Source organism: Heterodontus francisci, chromosome 5, assembly GCF_036365525.1.
Source record: "Heterodontus francisci isolate sHetFra1 chromosome 5, sHetFra1.hap1, whole genome shotgun sequence".
Lineage (NCBI taxonomy): Eukaryota > Metazoa > Chordata > Chondrichthyes > Heterodontiformes > Heterodontidae > Heterodontus > Heterodontus francisci.
Genome location: NC_090375.1, coordinates 24,439,262 through 24,465,232, shown reverse-complemented (window position 1 = coordinate 24,465,232; position 25,971 = coordinate 24,439,262). Strand labels below are relative to the sequence as shown.

At 46.8% G+C, this 25,971-nt stretch overlaps 1 protein-coding gene and 1 pseudogene across 5 annotated transcripts in view; both read right to left on the bottom strand.

Moving 5' to 3' along the window:
- Positions 1–25,971, bottom strand: part of LOC137369771 (protein spire homolog 1-like) — a 302,924-nt gene that overhangs the window by 123,749 nt on the left and 153,204 nt on the right. The gene's annotated exons all lie outside the window — the stretch shown is intronic.
- LOC137370349 (U2 spliceosomal RNA) lies at positions 6,507–6,615 on the bottom strand (annotated as a pseudogene).

Genomic DNA, 25,971 nt, shown 5'->3' with positions numbered 1-25,971 from the left:
AAAGGAACTACCTCTAACATCTGTCCTATATCTATCACCCCTCAACTTAAAGCTATGTCCCCTCGTGTTTGCCATCACCATCCGAGGAAAAAGACTCTCACTATCCACCCTATCTAACCCTCTGATTATCTTATATATCTCTATTAGATAATAGATCTATTAGATCCCTCTGCATCTCGGAATTCTGCAGTCATTCTCCATTTAAGTAATACTCTGCTTTTTTATTCTTCCTGCCAAAGTGAACAACTTCACATTTTCCCACATTATACTGCACCTACCAGATTTCTGCCCAATACTCAATCTATCTATATCGTTCTGCAACCTCCTTATGTCCTCTTCACAACATACTTTACTACCTATCTTTATGTCATCTGCAAATTTAGCAACCATGCCATCGCTCCCCACATCTAAGTCATTGATATAAATTGTAAAAGGTTGAGGCCCCAGCACAGACCCCTGTGGGACTCCACTCATCACATCCTGCCAATCAGAAAAGGACCCACTTATGCATACTCTCTGTTTTCTGCCAACCAGCCAATCTTCTATCCATGCTAATATGTTACCCACTACACCATGAGCTCCTACTTTGCGCAACAACCTTTTATGTGGCACCTTGTCAAATGCTTTCTGGAAATTCAAGTACAGTACGTTAACGGGCTCCCCTTTATCCACAGCACATGTTACTCCCGCAAAAAACTCCAATAAATTGGTTAAACATGATTTCCCTTTCACAAAACCATGCTGACTATTCCCGATTACCTTGAGTTTTCCTAAGTGCCCAACTATAGCCTCCTCAATGATCAATTCTAACACCTTCCCCACGACAGACGTCAAGCTAACTGGCCTATAGTTGCCTGTTTTCTGCCTCCCCCCTCTTCTTGAATAGTGGGGTGGGGTTATATTTGCTACTTTCCAGTCTGATGGAACCTTTCCAGAATCTAGCGAATTTTGAAAAATTAACACCAATGCATCTACTACCTCATTAGCCACCTCTTTTAAGACTCTAGGATGAAGCCCATTAGGACCCGGGGACTTGTCAGCCCACAGCTCCATCAGTTTGGTCAGTACCACTTCTCTGGTGACTGTAATTTCAACAAGTTCCTCTTTTCCTTCCATTTCCTGATTTACAGCTATTACTGAAATGGTTTTTGTATCCTCTATAGTGAAGACAGAAGCAAAATATTTGTTAATTTTATCCGCAATTTCCTTATCATCTACTATGAACTCCCGATTCTCACTCTCCAGAGGACCGACATTCATTTTACTTACTCTTTTCCTTTTTAAACTTTTTTTTTATTTTCACAATATACTTTATTCATAAAAATCTGTAAAAATTACAGTCCCAAACAGTTCCAAACAGCATCAAGTCAAAAAATACAAACAGTGCAAAGGTGATCAGTTTCCTTCAATACAATCATGAGTTGCCTCACAACCCTTCCATTTCATTGTCATGCCATATACATTTTTACATTTACAGCACACAAAATTATCCCGATACAGTTTGAGAGTTTCCCATGAATCCAGCCCCTCAGTTCAGCTTGGTGGGGGGACCTTACACTGTGGTCTTTCCCCATTGGGCCTTTGCTGCGACTGCCCCCAGCTTTAGTGCGTCCCGCAGCACGTAATCCTGGACCTTGGAATGTGCCAGTCTACAACATTCGGTGGTGGACAACTCTTTGCACTGGAAGACCAGCAAGTTTCGGGCAGACAAAAGGGAGTCTTTCAGCGAATTGATAGTCCTCCAGCAGCAGTTGATGTTTGTCTCGGCGTGCGTCCCTGGGAACAGCCCGTAGAGCACAGACTCCTGTGTTACAGAGCTGCTTGGGATGAACTGCGACAAAAACCACTGCATCTCTTTCCACACCTGCTTTGCAAAGACACATTCCAGAAGGAGGTGGGCAACTGTCTCCTCCCCACCACAGCCACCTCGAGGGCATTGTGCGGAGGGGGTGGCACTTCGGGCGTGCAGGAAGGATCTGACGGGGAGGGCTCTTCTCACCACCAGCCAAGCTACATTTGGTGCTTGTTTGAAAGTTCTGGTGATGAGGCATTCCGCCAAATGACTTTGGCGGTCTGCTCGGGGAACCATCCGACAGGATCCACCGTCTCCTTTTCCCGTAGGGCCTTGAGGACATTCCGTGCAGACCACTGCCTGATGGGCCAGTGGTCAAAGGTGTTTTCCCGCAGAAACTGCTCCACGAAGGCTATGTGGTACGGCACAGTCCAACTGCATGGAGCGTTCCGCGGCAATGTGACCAGGCCCATCCTTCGCAACACCGTGGACAGATAGAACCTCAGCACGTCGTGACACTTGGAGTTTGCGTACTTGGAGGTCCACACACAGCTTGATGCAGCCACACACGAAGGTGGTCATCAGGATGAGGGCCACGTTGGGTACATTTTTCCCGCCCTTGTCCAGAGATTTGAACATCGTGTCCCTCCGGACCCGGTCCATTTTAGATCCCCAGATGAAGCGGAAAATGGCTCGGGTGACTGCCACAGCACAGGAGTGGGGTGTGGGCCAGACCTGCGCCACGTACAGCAACAACGTGAGCGCCTCGCACCTGATGACCAGGTTCTTACCCACAATGGAGAGAGATCGCTGCCCCCACATGCCCAACTTTTGTCGTACCTTGGCTACTCGCTCCTCCCAGGTTTTGGTGCACGCCCCGGCCCTTCCGAACCATATCCCCAGCACCTTCAGGTAATCTGACCTGATGGTGAAGGGGACAAAGGATCGGTCAGCCCAGTTCCCAAAGAACATGGCCTCGTTCTTGCCGTGGTTAACTTTGGCTCCCGAGGCCAGCTCGAACTGGTCGCAGATGCTCATCAGTCTGCGCACGGACAGCGGATCCGAGCAGAAGACGGCGACGTCATCCATGTACAGGGCGGTTTTAACCTGGGTGCCTCTGCTGCCTGGGATTGTCACCCCTCTTATGCTCGCATCCTTCCTAATAGACTCAGCAAAGGGTTCAATACAGCGAACAAACAAGACCGGGGAGAGAGGACAGCCCTGTCTGACTCCAGATTTGATCGGGAAACTTTCCAATTCCCACCCGTTGATTGAGACTGCGCTACTGATGTTTGTGTAGAGCAGTTGGATCCAATTGCAGATTCCCTCCCCAAACCCCATTTTGGAAAGCACGTCCATCATGTAGGTGTGCGATATCCTGTCAAAAGCCTTCTCCTGGTCCAGGCTGATGAGGCAGGTGTCCACCCTCCTGTCCCGTACGTAGGCAATCGTATCCCTGGGTAGCGCGAGACTATCAGAGATCTTAATGCCGGGTACAGTACAGGTCTGATCGGGGTGGATCACCAACTCCACAGCAGACTTGACACAACTGGCTATGACTTTGGACAGAATCTTGTAGTCAACATTAAGCAGTGAGATGGGCAGCCAATTTCTGATTTCTGCCCTCTCCCCCTTCCACTTGTAAATGAGGTGATGATGACTTTCCTCATGGATTCTGACATGCTGCCGGCCAGGAGCATACTCTCGTATACTTCCAGCAGGTCCGGGCCGACCCAGTCCCACAGGGCCGAGTACAACTCGACCGGTAAGCCGTCGCTTCCGGGAGTTTTACTCGTCTCGAAGGACTCGACGGCCTATGTCAGCTCGTCCGGAGTTAGCGGCTTGTCCAGTCTCTCCTTCATGCTGTCATCTAAGACCTCGGTGATAGATGACAGGAAGGACTGGGAGGCTCTGCTGTCTGTGGGCTTCGCGTCATACAGCCCAGCATAAAAGGGTTTGCTGATCCTTAGTATGTCGGACTGCGAAGACATTACCGAGCCATCTTCTTCCTTCAGGCTGCTGATAACAGAGCTCTCTCTGTGTACCTTTTGGAAGAAGTAACGCGAGCACGTCTCATCCTGCTCGATGGAGCGGACTCTGGACCGGAAGATGATCTTGGAGGCCTCCTTGGCAAAGAGCGAGGCCTGCTGGCTCTTCACCTCTTGGAGGTCCTCCTTGACCTCGACCCCCATTGACTGCAACCGGAGCAGATTTTGCATACTTTTCTGGAGTCGGGACATTTCCCCCTGTCTCTCTCTCGCCCTCTGAACACCTTTGTGGATGAAGAACCTCTTAATGTTCTCCTTAATCGCTTCCCACCAGTGAACTGGAGACTCAAAGAGGGGTATCATGGTACTCCAACCTTTGTAATCCCCTTTGAGTTCCTCAACGTTCTCTGGGGTCAGCAGTGTAGCATTGAGCTTCCACGTCCCTCTGCCAACCTGTAAGTGACAGTCGGCCAGTAAGAGGCAGTGGTCGGAGAAGAACACCGGCTTGACGTCAGTGGATCCGACCGTGACGGGACGGGACACAAACAGGAAGTCAATCCTGGAACGGGCAGACCCGTCCGATCTTGACCATGTGTATCGGCACTGCGCTCCGTCTGCAGGTTTGCTGAAGACGTCGTGCAGTTTGGCATCTTTAACTATTTCTATTAGGAATCTGGACGTAGCGTCCAGTTTGCTGTCGTCACTGCCAGATCGTCCAGCTGCATCGATGATACAGTTGAAGTCACCGCCTAGGATGACCGGCCTGGACGTTGCCAGCAGCAGTGGGAGCTGCTGGAAGACAGTCAGCCGCTCGCTGCGTTGTACTGGGGTGTACACGTTGATCAACCGGAGCGGAGCGTTGTTGTACATTACGTCTGCTACGAGGAGGTGACTGCCCATCACCTCTTTAACTTCGGAGATGGTGAAGTTACCTCCCTGCAGCAGAATACCCAGGCCAGAGGAACGGCAATCATTGCCCCCCGACCAGATCGATGGCCCGTGGGACCACCATCGCGACCACTGCCTGTAGGTGCTGAGGTGTGGTATTCCACACTCCTGCAGAAACAGTAGGTTGGCTTTGACCTTGGCAAGGTAATCCAAGGTTGAAACACATCGCGTAGTAGATTTAATGCTACGCACATTAATGGAAGCAATCTTTACACCCATTTTTTTTAAGTTAGTTGTGGCTTCCCATACCATTTGCCCTTGCTAGTCCCAGTCCTTCGGGATGTTCCTGCATCCCCATCGTGTGCGCAAGCTGTTTCACAATAGTTGGGCTCAGAAACCCCTCCTGGTTTTTCATGCAGGGGTTGTTCCGCTGAGGTGACATCGGGGGGGGGGGTCTTGTAGGCAGCAAAGATTGGGTTATCCTCTGCTACTTCCATCTGTTCCTCCTCCAAAACATCACTGCTCCCGGCTTCCCGGAGCTGAGGTGCGCCAGAAGTGTCTTTGCTCTTGGTGTCCCGGAGCTGAGACGCGTTGGCCACATCGTTACGTGTGGCGCTTTGGGGTTGGGGCACGCCGGGCCCATCACAGCTTCCAGTGCCCGGGGGCTGGGATGCTTTATCTTCCATCTCCTTGGAGGTCTGCCGCCTCTTTTGAAGGGACTGTCGTTCCAGCGTTCCCCCGTCCAGTGAAGAGGAGCTGTTGCAGTCTGATTCAGAAGATAGCCTCCTCTTGCCACTGGTTTGGGTGGTGGCCTGTTCCGCTTGGGATGTTTTTTCTTTGTGGTTTTCCTCTGGACCACTTGCCACTGATCTGTTTGTCCATCTGCTGCCTCCTCCTCCATTGATTCTGTCTGTGGAGGAGGGGTTTCCGAGCGCAGGGTAGGTGCTGGGTCGCTGGTTTCAGCTGCCTCCCCTTCCTTCTCCTTCTCAGGTAGAAGTTCCTCACTGTGAAGAAGGTTGCTTGTCTCCTTTCAAACACCGGACGCCTTCGTCGAACCTTCTCCCAGCCTTTCCTTGGACCTTGCCGCCTGAGCATAACTGAGGCAGCATTTAGGGCAGGTTTTGTAGAGATGGCCTGCCGCACCGCACAAGTTACAATACTTGGTCTGCTTACAGTCCTTGGTCTGATGGCCTTCCTCCTTGCAGTTCTTGCAAACAACCGTGCTGCAGTTGGCCACCACGTGACCAGATTTGCCACAGGTGCGGCAAACTCTGGGCTGCCCAGCGTAGACCAAGAAGCCTCGACTTCCCCCGATAGCGAAGCTGGAGGGAGGGTGGATGATGGCTCCACTGGGATCGACCTTCAAAGTCACCTTGACCTGCCGCTTGCTGGTCCAAATCCCAAAGGGGTCCTTGACATCAGTGCTGCTGCCGGCCACCTCGACGTACCTGGCGAGAAAGGTGAGTACATCCACCACCGGAACATGGGGGTTGTAGAGGTGAATCGTCACCACCCAGTCCCGTTGTGACGGAAGCGTGAAGAGCGGCTCCGCTGTGAGGATCGACAGTGGCGCCCGGTCCCCTTTCTCCTTGAACGCCTTCAGGAACTTGATGCATCCCGCCACGTTCCGGAACGTCACGTCGAAGTATCCACTGCTGGGGAAATCCTGCAGGCAGAAGAGGTCCGTCACTTGAAATCCGCAGCAATCGAAGAGAATTTTCTTGATGAAGAAGGTGCGATCGACCGGTGCATCTCCTTCCTTGTCCTTCACGACCACCCGAACGGTGTTGCGCACTCCCTGGCCCGAAGCTCAAAGATTGGTTATCGCCATTTTACTCAAAGCTTCCCCAGGATCAAAAGGCAATGATCATGGTCTCTTCTCAACCAAGTAAGCACTGATAAGAACAGATACTACACTTGATCCTAGCCAAAAGGCCGAGAAGCGATGTCCTCTCTAGAGGACCGACATTCATTTTACTTACTCTTTTCCTTTTTAAATACCTGTAGAAACTCTCGCTATCTGTTTTTACATTTCTAACCAGCTTCCTCTCATACTCTATTTCTTTCTCCGATTAACCTTTTAGTCATTCTCTGCCATTCTTTATATTCCGACCAATCATCTGAACTGTCACGCACCTTTGCGAAATTATATGCTTTTTTCTTACGTTTGATGCTTTCCTCAACTTCTTTCAATAACCACGGATGATGGGTCCTCCCCTAGAATTTTTCTTTATAGTAGGAATATACTTATTCGGAGTATTCTGAAATATCCCCTTAAATGTCTGCCTCTGCTTCTCTATTGATTTATCTCCTAGCCTAGTAACCCAGTTCACTTCAGCTAGCTCAGCTTTCATGCCTGCATAGTTGCCCTTATTTAAGTTTAAAACACTAATCTTAGACCCACCTCTCTCTTTCAAACTGGATGTAAAATGCAAGTATATTGTGGTCGCTGCTACCTAGAGGCGCCTTTACTCTGAGGTCGGTAATTAATCCTGTCACATTACACAATAGTGTAATAGTGTAAAATGCCAGTGTCAACACCAAGAGGAAGTCAGGTGCCTGATTTAACAAAGATACAAAGAACAAAGATAATTACAGCACAGGAACAGGCCCTTCGGCCCTCCAAGCCTGCGCCGATCCAGATCCTCTCTCTAAACATGTCGCCTATTTTCTAAGGTTCTGTATCTCTTTTCTTCCTGCCCATTCATGTATCTGTCTAGATACATCTTAAAAGACTCCATCGTGCCCGCATCTACCACCTCCGCTGGCAATGCGTTCCAGGTGCCCACCACCCTCTGCGTAAAGAACTTTCCACGCATATCCCCCCCTAAACTTTTCCCCTTTCACTTTGAACTCGTGTCCTCTAGTAATTGAAACCCCCACTCTGGGAAAAAGCCTCTTGCTATCCACCCTGTCTATACCTCTCATGATTTTGTACACCTCAATCAGGTCCCCCCTCAACCTCCGTCTTTCTAATGAAAATAATCCTAATCTACTCAACCTCTCTTCGTAGCTAGCGCCCTCCATACCAGGCAACATCCTGGTGAATCTCCTCTGCACCCTCTCCAAAGCATCCACATCCTTTTGATAATGTGGCGACCAGAACTGTACGCAGTATTCCAAATGTGGCCGAACCAAAGTCCTATACAACTGTAACATGACCTGCCAACTCTTGTACTCAATGCCCCGTCCGATGAAGGAAAGCATGCCGTATGCCTTCTTGACCACTCTATTTACCTGCGTTGCCACCTTCAGGGAACAGTGGACCTGAACACCCAAATCTCTCTGGACATCAATTTTCCCCAGGACTTTTCCATTTACTGTATAGTTCACTCTTGAATTGGATCTTCCAAAATGCATCACCTCGCATTTGCCCTGATTGAACTCCATCTGCCATTTCTCTGCCCAACTCTCCAATCTATCTATATTCTGCTGTATTCTCTGACAGTCCCCTTCACTATCTGCTACTCCACCAATCTTAGTGTCGTCTGCAAACTTGCTAATCAGTCCACCTATACTTTCCTCCAAATCATTAATGTATATCACAAACAACAGTGGTCCCAGCACGGATCCCTGTGGAACACCACTGGTCACACGTCTCCATTTTGAGAAACTCCCTTCTACTGCTACTCTCTGTCTCCTGTTGCCCAGCCAGTTCTTTATCCATCTAGCTAGTACACCTTGGACCCCAAGCGCCTTCACTTTCTCCATCAGCCTGCCATGGGGAACCTTATCAAACGCCTTACTGAAGTCCATGTATATGACATCGACAGCCCTTCCCTCATCGATCAACTTTGTCACTTCCTCAAAGAATTCTATTAAGTTGGTAAGACATGACCTTCCCGACCTTCCCTGCACAAAACCATGTTGCCTATCACTGATGAGCCCATTTTCTTCCAAATGGGAATAGATCCTATCCCTCAGTATCTTCTCCAGCAGCTTCCCTACCACTGACGTCAGGCTCACCGGTCTATAATTACCTGGATTATCCCTGCTACCCTTCTTAAACAAGGGGACAACATTAGCAATTCTCCAGTCCTCCGGGACCTCACCCGTGTTTAAGGATGCTGCAAAGATATCTGTTAAGGCCCCAGCTATTTCCTCTCTCGCTTCCCTCAGTAACCTGGGATAGATCCCATCCGGACCTGGGGACTTGTCCACCTTAATGCCCTTTAGAATACCCAACACTTCCTCCCTCCTTATGCCGACTTGACCTAGAGTAATCAAACATCTGTTCCTAACCTCAACATCCGTCATGTCCCTCTCCTCGGTGAATACCGATGCAAAGTACTCGTTTAGAATCTCACCCATTTTCTCTGAGTCCAAGCATAACATTCCTCCTTTGTCCTTTAGTGGGCCAATCCTTTCTCTAGTTACCCTCTTTCTCCTTATATATGAATAAAAGGCTTTGGGATTTTCCTTAACCCTGTTTGCTAAAGATATTTCATGACCCCTTTTAGCCCTCTTAATTCCTCGTTTCAGATTGGTCCTACATTCCCGATATTCTTTCAAAGCTTCGTCTTTCATCAGCCGCCTAGACCTTATGTATGCTTCCTTTTTCCTCTTAGCTAGTCTCACAATTTCACCTGTCATCCATGGTTCCCTAATCTTGCCATTTCTATCCCTCATTTTCACAGGAACATGTCTCTCCTGCACGCTAATCAACCTCTCTTTAAAAGCCTCCCACATATCACATGTGGATTTACCTTCAAACAGCTGCTCCCAATCTACATTTCCCAGCTCCTGCCGAATTTTGGTATAGTTGGCCTTCCCCCAATTTAGCACTCTTCCTTTAGGACCACTCTCGTCTTTGTCCATGAGTATTTTAAAGCTTACGGAATTGTGATCACTATTCCCAAAGTAGTCCCCTACTGAAACTTCAAACAACCTGGCCGGGCTCATTCCCCAACACCAGGTCCAGTATGGCCCCTTCCCGAGTTGGACTATTTACAGACTGCTCTAGAAGACCCTCCTGGATGCTCCTTACAAATTCTGCTCCATCTGGACCTCTAACACTAAGCGAATCCCAGTCAATGTTGGGAAAATTAAAATCTCCTATCACCACCACCCTGTTGCTCCTACATCTTTCCATAATCTGTTTACATATTTGTACCTCTATCTCACGCTCGCTGTTGGGAGCCCTGTAGTACAGCCCCAACATTGTTACCGCACCCTTCCTATTTCTGAGTTCTGTCCATATTGCCTCACTGCTCGACTCCTCCATAGTGCCCTCCTTCAGCACAGCTGTGATATCCTCTTTGACCAGTAATGCAACTCCTCCACCCCTTTTACCTCCCTCTCTATCCCGCCTGAAGCATCGATATCCTGGGATATTTAGTTGCCAATCATGCCCTTCCCTCAACCAAGTCTCAGTAATAGCAATAACATCATACTCCCAGGTACTAATCCAAGCCCTAAGTTCATCTGCCTTACCTACTACACTTCTTGCATTAAAACAAATGCACCTCAGACCACCAGTCCCTTTATATTCATCATCTGCTCCCTGCCTGCTCTTCCCCTTAGTCACACTGACTTCATTATCTAGTTCCTTACAGGCTTTTGTTACTACCTCCTTACTGTCAACTGACCTCAATTGGTTCCCATCCCCCTGCCACATTAGTTTAAACCCTCCCCAACAGCGTTAGCAAAAGCCCCTCCAAGGACATTGGTTTTAACAAACCATTTCAAATAGATTTTTCTAGCTGCAGTTGCAACATAATTTTCTTTTACAATAGTTCAGCAGGTCCCTCTCTAACAAGGTACCTTTCAGTAAAGGAAAGGTTTCTGTAACGTTCGAGGACTAGACTTTACTTATTGCAGTTGAGATTGTATAAGCATAGGCATCATGTGAAGCAGCAGTACTCGGAGACTGAGCAGGAGGAGTTCAGGGTAGAAGCCACTGCTGTTGTTGTTGTTGTAACATTCTGTAACTTGCGGGGGAATAGCATTAGGTGAATCGCTCATTTGGAGAGCCAGTGCAGGCTCGAGGGGCCGAATGGTCTACTCCTGTTCCTAATTCTTGTGGAGAAATTTGTCTTATGAAAGCATTATGAATGTTTCAATCACGTTATCAATCTTCTTCATCTTTTGGATAAGGTGTTTAGCCAACGTTCGATCTGTCTAATGGTTCAGATGGATGCTAAAGATTCTAATACATTGAAGCACAAAATGGAAAAAGTGAACCCTGAGCACTTTCTCAAGTTCTGCCACGACTGAAGAACAAGGGACATGGGAATAAAGCTAGTAAAAGACAAGTTCAGATCTGATGTAAGGTAGCATTTCTTCACTCAAACAGCACCTGGAATGGTTTTCTAGGTAGGGTGGCAGAGAAAAAGTGCAGGATTTTCCCCGTAAGCTTCAGGACCCCTATGTCAGGGTCAAATAGGGGTCAGAAGCTGGTACTGGGAGGAAACAGTCACCCAGTAGTGATTTTCCCCAAATTAGTCACCAGAGGGCCGGTTCGCTGTCCAATTAAGGATGGTGGGCGGGCAGGCTGCCTTTTCATGTGAGTAAGAGACAGCGCACCTCAATATGAAAGCGCCCTTCTCCAACCTTTTAAACTTCCATGCCCATAGCAGCTGGGTCACCATTGCAGAGGAGGAATCCTTTCCAAAGGGTGGTCTGCGGCTGCAGCTGAAGCCAGGCACACAGGGAGAGCCTGAACACCTGCCTGCAGCGCTGGTCCATCTCATCTGCTGCCAGGAGGCTGCCTCCAGGCAACTGGCCTAGTCTCCGATGCCTCGGGATAACCCTGCCACACATCCCCTCATCCCGACTCTGGGGAAATGGCCCGGGGAGTTGGGGGGGGGGGGGGGGTGGGATGGAACCATCAACCATCAGCAGGAACTTCTGTACCTGCCTACCTCTGCACTCACCCCCACCGAGGCCAAAATGTCAAGCCCGAAAATTGTGGAATCAACCAAGAGGCAGTCAGATACTGGAATGGGGAATTCTGATCTCTATTGATGGGTGAGTTCAATGGGCTAAGTAATCCTTCTCATCTGCACCTATCTTTCTGATCCCAGCTACAGTCAAGATTCTTAATCTCTCCCTCTAGGAGAAGACAAAGTGTGAATGTGATCTCCTAGGTGAAAGTCTGATACATTAGGTCTGCCTATATTTTGTTATTCCTTTGATATAAAAGCACAATAGACAGGCCTCTGAACAAGCCAGGCCACCACCTGACTACAGGAAATAATCTCTGACAGGGTTCCAATCCTTCAGGGTTGCCCTGGAGTCTCCAGAAATTAAAAGATTAAACTCTAGGATGCTGTTGCAAGTAACACTGGAATATCAGAAAGACATTTGAAAAAATGGTGCGTTTTTTAAAAAATAACCTTTGGATACTTTTGTTTATAGTTCTAAAAATATTGGAGATGGGAAAAGAGGATGTTTGTTTGGTCAGGGCAAGTAGTGGTGAGAAGTCATGTCATAGGGTTGAATTTTCCCCAGCCCTTTGGGGACAGGCTGGGAAGCAGGAGGGATGGCAAAATGTTGGGGCAAGGCATCTGGAGGGAAGCCCGACATCTTCCCACCAACATGCCATATTGCTAGCAAAGGGAAAGTTGATGGGTTGCATGCCCACTAGAAGGCCACTGAGCTACTTAAGTGGCCAATTAAGGACCAGTTCCCACCTTCCCGGGCATTTTGCCCACATCGGGAGGGCCTGCCTCCTCATGGGGAGACCGCCCAGTGAAACCTGGCGGTCTCCCAGCGGGTTCCAAGGGTGGAGGAAGAAGGACCTCCTTTATGGGCACTCCATGACCCATGGAGGGCCCCCCCCCGCCCAGGCTGCCCTCACAACGGCATCACCGACGCTCAGAGCCCTCCCCACCCCGATCACCGGGGCCTGCCTGCCTGTCTGCCCGGCCCCAGCGCCCCAACCCAATTTAACTATATTCGAGGGTGCACGGCCATTGAGGTGCCCTCTACCTGCAGCTGCAGCCTCAACAATGGCCACCACTAGCAGTGGTGCTGCTCAGGCTGCTGGCTCTCTGATTGGGCCAGCAACTTGTGGGAGCGGGCTGCTGCCCTTAATTGGACAGCAGCACCAGCAGCAGCAATATGCCACCCTGGGTCCCCATTAAGAGCAAAATTCAGCCCATAGTGTCATTACGACACAGAAGGAGGCCATTCGGCCTATTAATTTCATGCCAGTTCTCTATAAAGCAATCCAGTCAGTTCCACTTCCTCACTCTATGACCGTAGCCCTGTAAGTTTATTTCCTTCAAGTGCCCATCCAATTTCCTTTTGAAACCATTCATCATCTCCACTTCCACCACCCTCGTGGGCAGTGATTTCCAGGTCATTATCACTTGCTGTGTACAAAGGTCTTCCTCACACCTCCCTCTATCTCTTGCCCAAAATCTTAAATGTGTCCCCTAGTCCTTGTATCATCAGCTAATAGCAACAGCTTTTCTTTGTCTACCTTGTTTAAACCTGTCATAATCTTGTACATCTCTATCAAATCTCGCCTCAATCTTCTTTGCTCCAAGGAGAACAATCCCAGCTTCTCCAACCTAACCTTGTAGCTAAAACTCCTCATCCTTGGAACCATTCTGGTAAATCTCCGCACCCTCTCAAGGACCCTCACATTCTTCCTAAAGTATGGTGACCAGACCTGGACGCAATACTCTAGCTGCGGCCCAACCAGAGCTTTATAAAGGTTCAGCATAACTTCCCTGCTTTTGCACTCTATGCCTCTATTTATGAAGCCCGAGATCCCATATGCTTTGCTAACCACTCTCTCAATATGTCTTGCCACCCTTCAAGGAACTGTGTACATGGACCCCAAGGTCTTTCTGTCCCTGCATACTCTTCAGAATTGTGCATTTAGTCTATATTGCTTCTCTCTATCCCTTCTGCCTAAATACATTCCCTCACACTTCTCTGTATTAAATTCCATTGGTTGCTTGTCTGCCTATTCTGCTAGCCTATCTACATCATATTGCAGTCAATTTGTATCATCCTCACTGTTTGCCACACCTCCAAGTTTGGTATCACTGGCAATTTTTGAAATGTTACTCTATATTCCTATATCCAATCATTTATATATGTCAAAAAGCAGTGGTCCTAGCACTGAACCTGGGGGAACACCACTGTCTACCATCCTCCAGTCTGAAAAACAATCATTTACCACGGCTCGTTGTTTTCTGTCCTTAAGCCAATTTTTTTTATCCAAGCTGACACTGAGCCTCAGTGTTGTTAACCAGCCTTTTGTGTGGTACTTTGTCAAACCCATTCTTAAAATCTAAATAGACAACATCCATTGCATTCCCTTTATCAGCCTTCTCTGTTACTTCACCAAGAAATTCAATTAGATTAGTCAAGTATGATCTGTCTTTTACAAATCCATGCTGGCTCTGCCTAATTAACTCAAACCTCTCCAAGTGACTGTTGATTTTTTCCCTGATTATTGTTTACCCACCATTAAACTGACTGGCCTGTAGCTGGTAGGAATGTCCATACACCCTTTCTTGAATAAAGGGGTCACATTTGCCACTCTCCAATCCTCTGGCACCTCCCCCATATCTTGGGAAGATTGGAAGATTATGGAAATCCCTTCCACTATCTCCACTCCCACTTCCTTTAGCAACCTGGGATGCAAGCCATTTGGACCAGGCATCTTATCCACTCTAAGCATAGCTAGCCTTTCCTGTACATCCTTCCTATCAATTTTTACCCCACTACTTCTACCATTTCCACTTCTACTAATATTTTATCAGCATCCTCTTCCTTCGTAAACATCGATACAAAGTATTCATTAAGTATTCTATCCCTGCCCTGCGCCTCTAAGCATCTATCTCCTTCTTTGTCCTGGTAGGCCCATGCCACCTCTTACTGCCCGCTGGTGGAAGATTTTCGGGCTCCCTTTTATATTAACTGCCATTCTATTCTCATCTTCTCCCTTTGCCAGTCTTATTCTCCTTTTCACATCCCCTCTCAACTTATTGTATTCAGCCTGGTTCTTGCTTGAAGAATTCACGTGACAGGAATCATACACCCTCTTTTTTTTTTGTTTCGTCATATTCCCCATCTCCCTTGTATCCAAGGAGCCCTGGCTTTGTTTCTCTTTCCTTTCCCTCTTGTTGGACTATACCTACCCTGTACCTGAGAAATCTCCTCCTTAAAGCTCACGCATTGTTCCGTTCCTGTTTTTCCTATCAATCTTTGTTTCCATTTTACTCTGGCTAGATCCCTTCTCATCCCATTGAAGTTAGCCATCTTCCAATTTAGAAGTTCTACTTTAGATTGTTCCTCCATTACTAATCTAAACCTTATGATATGATGATCGCTCTACTCAAGTCTTTGCCCATGGACACTTGGTCCACTTGACCCACCTCATTTTCCAGTGCCAGATCCAGCAATGCCTCCTTCCTAGTTGGACCGAGAACCTCCGGGAACATGTACAACCAGAGCTGACAAGCCTACTCTCTGATAATGCCATGAACTCATATACGGTGAAGAGATGGCCTGCAGGTAGTACTGATGTAGATAAAGATACATATGCAAAAATGGATAGGGCCATTATAGCAACCAGCCCTTTTAGGTCTCACAATAAGTCTTTTCATTATTCAGCAAGTTCAGGCCTGTTTGTGCATAAATCCATCAGAATCTTTCCTAACAACAAAATTAACTTCAATATAAATACATTAAGAAGATAAAGATGCTTGTATCTGAGTTACACAGACTCTAGGGGCTGGATTTTAAGGAGCCCTTGATGTCGGGATCCGTGGCGGGGGGGGGGGGGGGGGGGTGCCTGAAGATGGCCTGGGATGACGCTTGCCACGGACCTTGACGCCGGCAGGACCCGGCTCGATCCTCCTGGCAGCGGCGAGGAATCGTGGCGGCCTCCCCACCGCTGGGCAACAGGACCTGAATTAACATATGCAAATGAATAAAATTACCTGGGATCTTATGGGCCCACCGCAATCTTCGGAGCAGTGGCCGCCACTCCCGCGCCTTCGGATCTCCATCCGGAGAAACGAGACGCAACACTGGTGGGAAGGGGAGAGGAGGTACGTTTATCAGTGCGGGGGAGGATGGGGTCAAATACATGTCGTGGGCGTAGTGGATGGTGGGAAGGGTTATCATTTCAACTTTATACAGTTTGGGGGGGAGAAGGTCAGATGGTAAAGGTGTGGGGGATGGGCAAATAATTAATTTAATTGTTACTGGGGAGGTGGGAGAGGGGCAAAATAAATGTACTCATTTAATTTCATGCCATGTATCTTTAAATATTTTAAAACGCCAGACAGCCTGCCCCCCTCCACATGATCGGGGTGGGGGTAGGGGGGAGGTCCCACCCTGGCTCTTTGGCGTGTGGCCCATGCAGGCGGGCTGCCAGGTATTGCAATGTCAGTGACTGAGTGGTAAACAAGATTCCACAGCCAGAAGCATGCATCATGTTAAATTCCTATCTATAACCTGATTCTTAATCCATCAAGAACCAGTCGAAAAGTCCAGACTTGTGTCGATATGTATAAATTAAACAATATGTTAACAGAAATAATGTTTGTTCAAAGCTACACTAAAGATTGTTGGTCAAATTAACCTTGTGAAAGTAGAGATAACAAATCATGAAAAGAAACAAACAAGTAATTTCTTAGAGCAAGTCCTGTCCCAGCAATGTCACTTCACCAGAAACCCAGCCTACAAAGCTGGTGAGACAGTCACTAGAGGGCATCAATTTACATAGAATGTGCATTACAGAAACTGCCATTCATCACAACTTCTCTATGCCAGTGTTTCTGCTCCACAGGAGCCTCCTCCCACCACTCTTCATCTCATCCTATAAGCATAACCTTCTATTTTTCCTCCCTCATGCTTATCTAGCCTCCCCTTAAATGTACCCAAGCCTCAATTACACCTAAGAAGTTTCTCCTGAATTCCCTATTAGATTTACTAGTGTCCACATTATATTTATAGCCTCTAATTTTGTTCTCCCCTTCAACCATCCTCTCTACGCCTACCCTAAAAACCCTTTCGTAATCTTAGAGCCATCTATCAGGTGACACCCCACCCCCCCTCTGTCTTCTCTTTTCCAGAGTAAAAACATTAAGATCATCACCAAAAAGTATAAATGGAGAGATTAGTAGAAATTATTCTATGCAGAGATAGGACTTGGAACATCCAAACTATAAAAATATAGAGAAAACAAGTTATTTGGAAGAGAAAGAAAAACTCTTCAGGAACAAAAAATACGAGGGCCACAATGTCTGCAGCATTTTAATTGACCTTCTCAAGAAACAAATCCAGGGTTCTGAGCTCCAAACAGAATAGCAAAGGACCTTTGAATGAACTCGCCCAGTATTTACTTAATATAAATGAGACTGTACAACTCTAAGGGGGCACAGGGCATGAGCTTGGCAAATTTCTGCTTTCATCATCTGCTAATTCACATGGGTTATTTATCTCAGGCATCCATTTGTATGTTTTAAGTCATTTACCTGATGGTTTGTGTATTGAACACAGTCACACGGGCCAAACTTCACCTCAGCAGCGGAGTAATAGATTGTGCATCACTTTATTTGTTCTCAGGAATTACCTTGATTTTAATATTCTTTATCTTTGTTTTCAAACCTCTCCCTATCTCTGTAATCTCCCCCAGCCCCTTAACCCTCCAAGATTCTGCACTCCCCCTATTCTGGCCACTTGCATATTCCCAATTTTAATCGCTCCAACACTAGTGACTGTGCCTTCAGCAGTCTCAATCCCTAAACTCTGGAATTCCCTGCTAAATATCTCCACCTCTCAACCACTCTCTCCTCCTTTAAGACCCTCTTCGAAACCTACCTCTTTGACCAAGCTTTTGATCTCGTTGTGGCTTGGGGCAAAATTTTATTTGATAACAATCCTGTAAAGCACCTTAGGATGTTTTACTACATTAAAGGTGCTATATAAATGCAAATTGTTGTTCTTGAAGGATAAGAGTGAACTAGTTGGATTCTTAAAACAAGAATTCAACAATCCACAATTTTCCAGAATTACTGAGTTAAATTTCATGATGCCCCATGGTTCAATTTGAATTTACAGCCTCTGGATTGCCAGTCCAGCCCCAGAAGCACTGCACAACCATACCCTGACAATGCATTGCACTATTCAATTCACTACAAGCATTGTAATGGGATATCTGTTAGCACTAATACACATGCACCCTTCTGTTTGTTATTCTACAGATGGCTATCCCATTGACAAAAGAAGTATAAAGACCCAAGAACAGTGATTTGGATTGAAGGGAGTCTCCCACAACAACACAGTGGAACACCAGTGGGAGGAATTTTAACCTAATCCACCCAATGGGAAATGTTTCACTTTCCATTTGAAGTCACTGGAAAATAACACCAAGTAGGGTGCAAAAGGGTGACCAATCCAATCACATCGATTTCCCACCACGCAGGTTTGGTTCAAAACACCCCAAAGGGCTCCAAACTCTCAATTGACCTTGATCTTGATTCACGCAGTGTTTACTTAACACAATTGGTCTTTTAAAGGGATGTATACAAACTTTAGCAGCAGAATACTATATGCGGATTGTCCTCCATGTCATCCATATATCTTAGATGTGGGGGGTGGGGGAGAAACCTGCAACATTCCTGTCCCAAGCCATTTTGAATGGCCCAGTTCACACTTAGCACAGCCCTGCTCCCTAATTTTGCAACCTACACAACAGCATGATGCAACTGAATGCTCACTTCCTTACTTCCTCATGGTAGCATTCTAGGTCCAACCATCTTCAGCTGCTTCATCAATTGCATTGCCTCCATCATGAGGTCAGAATTAGAGATATTCACTGATGATTCACACACGATGCTCAGTACCATTCACAACTCCTCAGATACTGAAGCAGTCCCTGTCCCTATGCAGAAAGACCTGGACAACATTCAGATTTGGGCTGATAAGTGGCAAATAACTGACACACCACACAAGTGCCAGACAATGACAATGTGAAACAAGAGAGAATCTAACCATCTCCTTGACATTCAACGGCATTACGATCGCTGAATCTCCCACTATCAACATCTCTGACCAGAAACTGAACTGGACCAACCACATAAATACTGTGGCGACATGAGCAGGTCAGAGGCTGGGAATTTTGTAGCGAGTGACTCATCTACTCATTCCCCAAAGCCTGTCCACCACCTACAAGGCACAAGTCAGGAGTGTGATTTTTTTTCTTCGTTCATGGATGTGGGCATCGCTGGCTAGGCCAGCATTTATTGCCCATTCCTAATTTCCCAAGTACTGAGTGGCTTACTAGGACATTTCAGAGGGCATTTAAGAGTCAACCACATTACTGTGGGTCTGCAGTCACATGTAGGCCAGACCAGGTAAGGACAGCAGATTTCTTTCCCTAAAGGACATTAGTAAGATGGGTTTCTACAACAATCGACAATGGTTTCATGGTCACCATTAGACTAGCTTTTTAATTTCAGATTTATTAATTGAATTCAAATTTCGCCATCTGCCATGGTGGGATTCAAACTCATGTCCCCAGAGCATTAGCCTGGGCCTCTGGATTAGTAGTCTAGTGGCATTTCCACTATACCACCGCCTCCCCTGCGAATGGAATACTCTCCACTTGCCTGGATGGTTGCAGCTCCAACAACACTCAGAAAACTCAACACCATCCAGGACAAAGCAGCCCGCTTGATCAACAGCCCATCCACCACCTTAAATATTCACTCCCTCCATCACCAGCGCACAGTGGCAGCAGCGTGTACCATTTAACAAGCTGCACTGCAGCAACTCACCAAGGCTCCTTCGACAGCACCTTCCAACTCCACGACCTTTTCCACTTAGAAGGAGAAGGTTAGAAGGAGGTTAGCAGGCGCATGGGAACACCACCCACCTGCAGGTTCCCCTCCAAGTCACACACCATCCTGACTTGGAACTATATCGCCGTTCCTTCACTGTCGCCGGGTCAAAATCCTGGAACTCCCTTCCTAACAGCACTGTGGATGTACCTACCCCACATGGACTGCAGCGGTTCAAGAAGGCAACTCACCACCACCTTGTCGAGGACAATTAGGGATGGGCAACAAATGTTGGCCTTGCCAGCAACGCCCTCATCCCATGAAACAAATAAATAAATATGACTCTAATGTTGCTGTGATGCCTTTATTTGAAGCTCATCCAATGCGGCAGAACTCTTGCATCCAGCCAGGTCAGTCTTAGCTGATTGATTCTCCTGTGCAGCCATGGCTAATGATACGCAGGGCACGAGCTGAGCACAGATGCACTAAAGCCCATCTCTGGCATGTTGAATGCACACTTCAGATAAAGGTGGGAGGGAGATGGAGGAGAAGTGGTGGGCAAGTGTCCTGCTAGGGTGTCAGGGATCATAGCGGTGTTCTGCATGTTGCACAACGGTTCCTCACTAAATAGACTCGTTGTGGGGGGTCCTCAAGGGAGTAAGGCGATCAGCCAGACATGCGGCAGCAGTATGAAGAGGATGCGTAAAATAATCCATTGCCAGCTGCAAAAGGCATTCCCACCAGTCTGATACAGACCTCTCTTTGCCTTTCCAATGCATTCTGTCTACATCCTCCACCTTCCTTCCATAAATATGCCATTATTTAACGCCCTGCTCTATTGCAATAATGAACAGAACTCACATTCATGCCACCCAGTGAGAACAGCATCTCTGACTTTTCAAGAACAATGTTCACACACATAGTGCCACCCCAATTTTATTCAAACAAATTATGTGTGGGAGCAGGGGAGTCACTAATCCAATGTGCTTTCCCTCAGTGCTACTACATGATCTCAGCACTCTTTAAACTTGAATGTTGCACTTTTCCTGGTGACTGATGTCCAATTGGAGCATCTTTTAGCACTGAGGTGGCCTTGCGAAGGGCCGACTGCACCTTTTGTGTTGCCTGACCCTGCAACATTTCTGACACACAGAACTAGCATTTATATAGCACTTCTCACAACCTCAGGGCACATCAAAGCTTTACAACCAATTAAATACTGTGGTCAATGCTGTAATGTAGGATATGCAGCTTCCAATTTGCGCACAGCAAGCTCCCACAAACAGCAGGTGATAATGAGGAGATAATGTCATTTTGATCGAGAGATAAATCTTGGCCGGGACATCATCCCCTGCTCTTCTTCGAAATGCTGGTAGGGGATCTTTTACATCCACCTCAGAGAGAACACGGGGCCTCAGTTTAACATCTCATTCAAAAGCAACAACTTCAACCGTGTAGCACTCCTGCAGTGCCAGAGTCATCATGTCCTCTAAATTTTCCTTTGTCTCCATGTTAAACACAAATATGGTGTATGAGGGAATACTTTTATTTTTCAGCTGTAACGGGGAAGGGAACAATGTTTATTTCCCAGGTACCAATTAAGGAACACTTGCTTCGTTGTCTCTGAATAACTCTCCCACTCCTTTCCGCATCTTATAACGTAAATGGGCACTCCTTGCCCCTCCCCCACCTTGCAACAATATAGTCTCCAACTTACCGTATACACAATTACCGGTGATTCCTGGGGGGTTTCTCCCAATTTCCCAATATACCATTGACAGGAAATCAGGAGACTCAGAAACTCAGCCAAAAATTCTACCAACTATGTTTCTGTCCACACAGATGCTGCCAGACATGCCGAGTATTTCCAGCACTTTGTGTTTATATTTCAGAAATTCTACTGGTTTTGCCCATTACATTTCCTGTGTTACCCTTTGGAATAACACTAAGGACTCTGTGGAGCTCTGCCCCACCCTCGCATTCTTGCCTTCAAGTTTTTATATCCATGGAACAGCAAAAAAACTCAATTGATTTAAACAGAGAACTCACCAAAAAAAACATACACAGCGAGCAGCAATAAAAACCACAAGCACCAATGTAAAACAAGCTTTCAATAAATAATCCGCCTTCAGTAAATGGCTAGAAACAGCATGCAGCAGAAGAGGAATCAATGAAATCAGTCGAAGTATTTGGCCTGGTGTGTTTTTAAAACGAGGCCAGAAAATTCATGGCCCTTCTACATACTCACATTGTAACATTTTCAGTTCATTCACGAGATTTGGGAACTGCTGGCAAGACCAGTATTTATTGCCCATCCGTAATTGCCCTTGAACAGGCAGTGGTGAGCTGCATTCTTGAACCGCTGCAGTCCACTTGGGGTAGGTAGACCCACAGTGCTGTTAGGAAGGGAGTTCCAGGATTTTGACCCTGAAGGATATAGCTGCTAGACTGGATCTGCAGCAGGGGTGAGGGAATCAACAAGAGAGAAAAACATACTTGACCTCACCCTTACCAATCTACCAGTAGCAGATGCATCTGTCCATGACAGTATCGGTAGGAGTGACCACCACACAATCCTTGTGGAGACAAAATCCTGTCTTCATATTGAGGATTCCCACCATCGTGTTGTGTGGCACTACCACCATGCTAAATGGGATAGATTTTGAACGGATCTAGCAATTCAAAACTAGGCATCCGTGAGGCGCTGTGGGCCACCAGCAGCAGCAGAACTTTACTCCACCACTCTACTCCACATGATATCAAGAAATGACTGAAGGCACTGGATACTGCAAAGGCTACGGGCCCTGACAATAATCCGGCCTTTGGTACTGAAGACCTGTGTTTCAGAATTTGCCGCACCCCTAGCCAAGCTGTTGCAGTACAGCTGCAACACTGACATCTACCCAGCAATGTGGAAAATTGCCCAGGTATGTCCTGTCCTGAAAAAATCCAACCCGGCCAATTAGCACCCCATCAGTCTACTCTCGATAATCAGTTAAGTGATGGAAGGTGTCATTGACAGTGCTATCAAGCGGCACTTACTGAGTTCGGGTTCCGCCAGGGCCCCTCAGCTCCTGATCTCATTACAGCCTTGGTTCAAACATGAGCAAAAGAGCTGAACTCAAGAGGTGAGGTGAGAGTGACTGCCCTTGACATCAAGGCAGCATTTGACCAAGTATGGCACCAAGGAGCCCTAGCAAAACTGGAGTCAATGGGAATCAGGGGGAAAACTCTCCACTGGTTGGAGTCATTCCTAGCACAAAGGAAGATGGTTGCGGTTGTTGGAGGTCATTCATCGCAGCTCCAGGACATCACTGCAGGAGTTCCTCAGGGTAGTGTCCTAGGCCCAAACATCTTCAGCTGCTTCATCAATGACCTTCTTGAATCATAAGGTCAGAAGTGGGGATGTTCGCTGATGATTGCACAATGTTCAGCACCATTCGTGACTCCTCAGATACTGAAGCAGTCCGTGCAGAAATGCAGCAAGACCTGGACAATATCCAGGCTTGGGCTGATAAGTGGCAAATAACATTCGCGCCACACAAGTGCCAGCTAATGATCATCTCCAACAAGAGAGAATCTAGCCATCTCCCCTTGATTTTCAATGGCATTCCCATCGCTAAATCCCACTATCAACATCCTGGGGGTTACGATTGACCAGAAACAGAACTGAACCAGCCACATAAATACTGTGACTACAAGAGCAGGTCAGAGGCTGGGAATTCTGTTAACTCACCTCCTGACTCCCCAGTGCCTGTCCATCATCTACAAGGCACAAGTCAGGAGGGTGATGGAATACTCCCCACTTTCCTGGATGGGTGCAGCTCCAACAACACTCGTGAAGCTCAACACCATCCAGGATAAAGCAGCTTGCTCGATTGGCACCCTGTCCACCTACTTTAACATTCACTCCTTCCACCACCAACGCAGAGTGGCAGCAGTGTGTACCGTATACAAGATGGACCGCAGCAATGCAGCAAGGCTCCTTCGACAGCACCTTCCAAACCCACGACCTCTACCACCTAGCAGGACAAGGGCAGTAGATGCAGGAGAACACAACCCCTCCAAACCACACACCATCCTAACTTGGAACCATATCGCCATTCCTTCACAGTCGCTGAGTCAAAATCCTGGAACATTCTTCCCAACAGCACTGTGGGTGTACCTACATCCTAAGGAATGCAGCAGTTCAAGAAGGCAGATCACCACCACCTTCTCATAGGCAACTAAGGATGGGCAATAAATGTTGGCCAGGCCAGCGACACCCTTATCCCATGAATGAACAAAAAACATAAAGAGGCATGTTCTGCCTCTTGAAAAAACATCCCCATCATCAGTTCCTTCACAAGCTTTCTCTCAACCCCCAACTTCCTCTCCTCTGACCCTGCTGCTGACATCACATCCTGTCTGTTCTGGACCTCTTCAACAGCTCTCTTGGTGTTGCTTTCAGTGCCCTCATTCTCACCAAGTTAGTAATGGTCTTACACTACAGCACTAGGTACTGTTGCTCAGATATCTATTAAAGGAGAAAAAAAATGGGAATTATTTTTAGGTTTCTAAATCTTATAAAAACCTGCAGCTAGCAGATGGGGGCAAAGAAGCAATTTAATTCAGCTATGTGAAATGACTCGTCTGCCAGTGGGACATGTTGCAACTTTTTAAAAAGTCCTACACAAATTCTTCCAGTGGAAATATACAACCCTGCTTCTCACCCATGCCCCAGCATTCTCCGATCACTCCTTGCAAGAGCATAAGTTCTGACTCATTGTGAGCCAGGCAATGGGAAATCTGCTGGTACATGTTAAAGCACTTTTCACGTAATGCAATGTTCTAAGGTACAGCAGAGTGGTGGATGTGGGGGAGTGGGGGGGGGGGGGTGTAAACAAAAAGTTGAAGAAATAATGAAACCTAGTTATAGAGGAGGTTTATGAAGGGAGGGGTGGAGACTTAACAAGGACAAGGGAAGTTTGGGAAGAGAATGCAGGAATATGGTGGATAAAAGCTTTGCCACTGATGGTGGAGCCAAGGAAGAGCACACACATTATAGACTGAGATATGGAAGTGGAGTGGATGTACTCTGGGATATTGGGCTGGAGAACATTGCATAGGTAGGGAGGAGTGAGGCCATGGAGGAATTCAAAAACAAGGATCAAGATTTCACTATTGCAAGAGGGAAAGAGAGTTCTCCCGGTGAGGTGCCTAACTTCCCGAACTCAACCAACACCATCAAGGCAGATTAACCGTGTTTCATCTCTTTCGCTGTTTGTGGGGCCTAGCTGTGCGCTGTTGGTCACAAAACATCAGTGGCTACTCTGCAAAAATAATCCATCCATTGTAAAGTACTTTAGAACATCTCAGGACATGGTAAAGTGCTAAATAAATTGCAAGTTCTTTCTTTCCTCAAAAGGCAACGGAGGTCAACAAGGATGGGGGTAATGGGACTGTGGGACAGGATATGAGCAGCAACGTCTGGGTAGAGTTGGAGTCTGTGTAAGCTAGAGCTGAAGAGGTCAGCATGGAGAACAGTGGAGAAATCAAGCTTGGACATGGCAAAGACACAGATGGGGTTTCAGTGATGGGTGTTAGATAAAGGTGTTAGATGGGCAACTTTGTCCACATCGAAGTAGCTGGCCTTGGTGATGGTCTATTATATTAAATGAATGTGGAAAATGAAATGAAACCCTATTTTGAAATGAACCCACTACAGCACTTGCTTAGAATGAAATTCTGTTTATATTTTTTTTTAAATCCTAATCTCTTAAATTAATTGTTTCATTACTGAATGTAATGATATTTCTGCTATGCTGAAAGTCTGAGGGCTAATACTCCATACAGTTATAGAATAAAGTAACACTGTGCACAATGGCTGTCTGGGTGTCTCATTGGCCAATAAAAATAATATGTTAATGATGCCACTAATGATGTGAATGAGTATATTAAACTCTGGCTATTATTTTTGTCAAAGGACTTGCATCCAATTATCCAAAAATGTATTTAGCATAGTAATGGCGAGGAGTAATAGCCATAAAACAGCAGTGATTTACTCATTATGGCATATTCATTCTTGCTGAATATATCGAGCTTTGCATCATCTCATCTACTGAACTCACTGCTGTTGCTGTGCTCTCACTTGAGCCTGACCAAAGACCCGGACCAACTGAAACTTTCTCCAGCTTGACACCGGTGAATCCAAAGGCGATGTCCTTTAGTTCCCGCGAATACTTCGAGCAGCCAGCTTCAGCTCGTCACCCTCACTTGTTCAATCCAGGCTAACACTCCAGTGCAGTACTGTGGGACTGCTGCACTGTTGAAGGTGCCACCTTTCAGATGAGATGTTAAACCCTCTCAGGGGGATATAAAAGATCCCATGGCATTATTTTGAACAAGAGCAGGGGAGTTATCCTGATGTCCTGGTCAACATTTATCCCTCAATCATAAAAAAACAGATTATCTGGTCATTATCACATTGCTTGTGGGAGCTTGCTGTGCGCAAACTGGCTGCCTTGTTTCCCACATTACAACAGTAACTACACTTCATTGGAAGTAA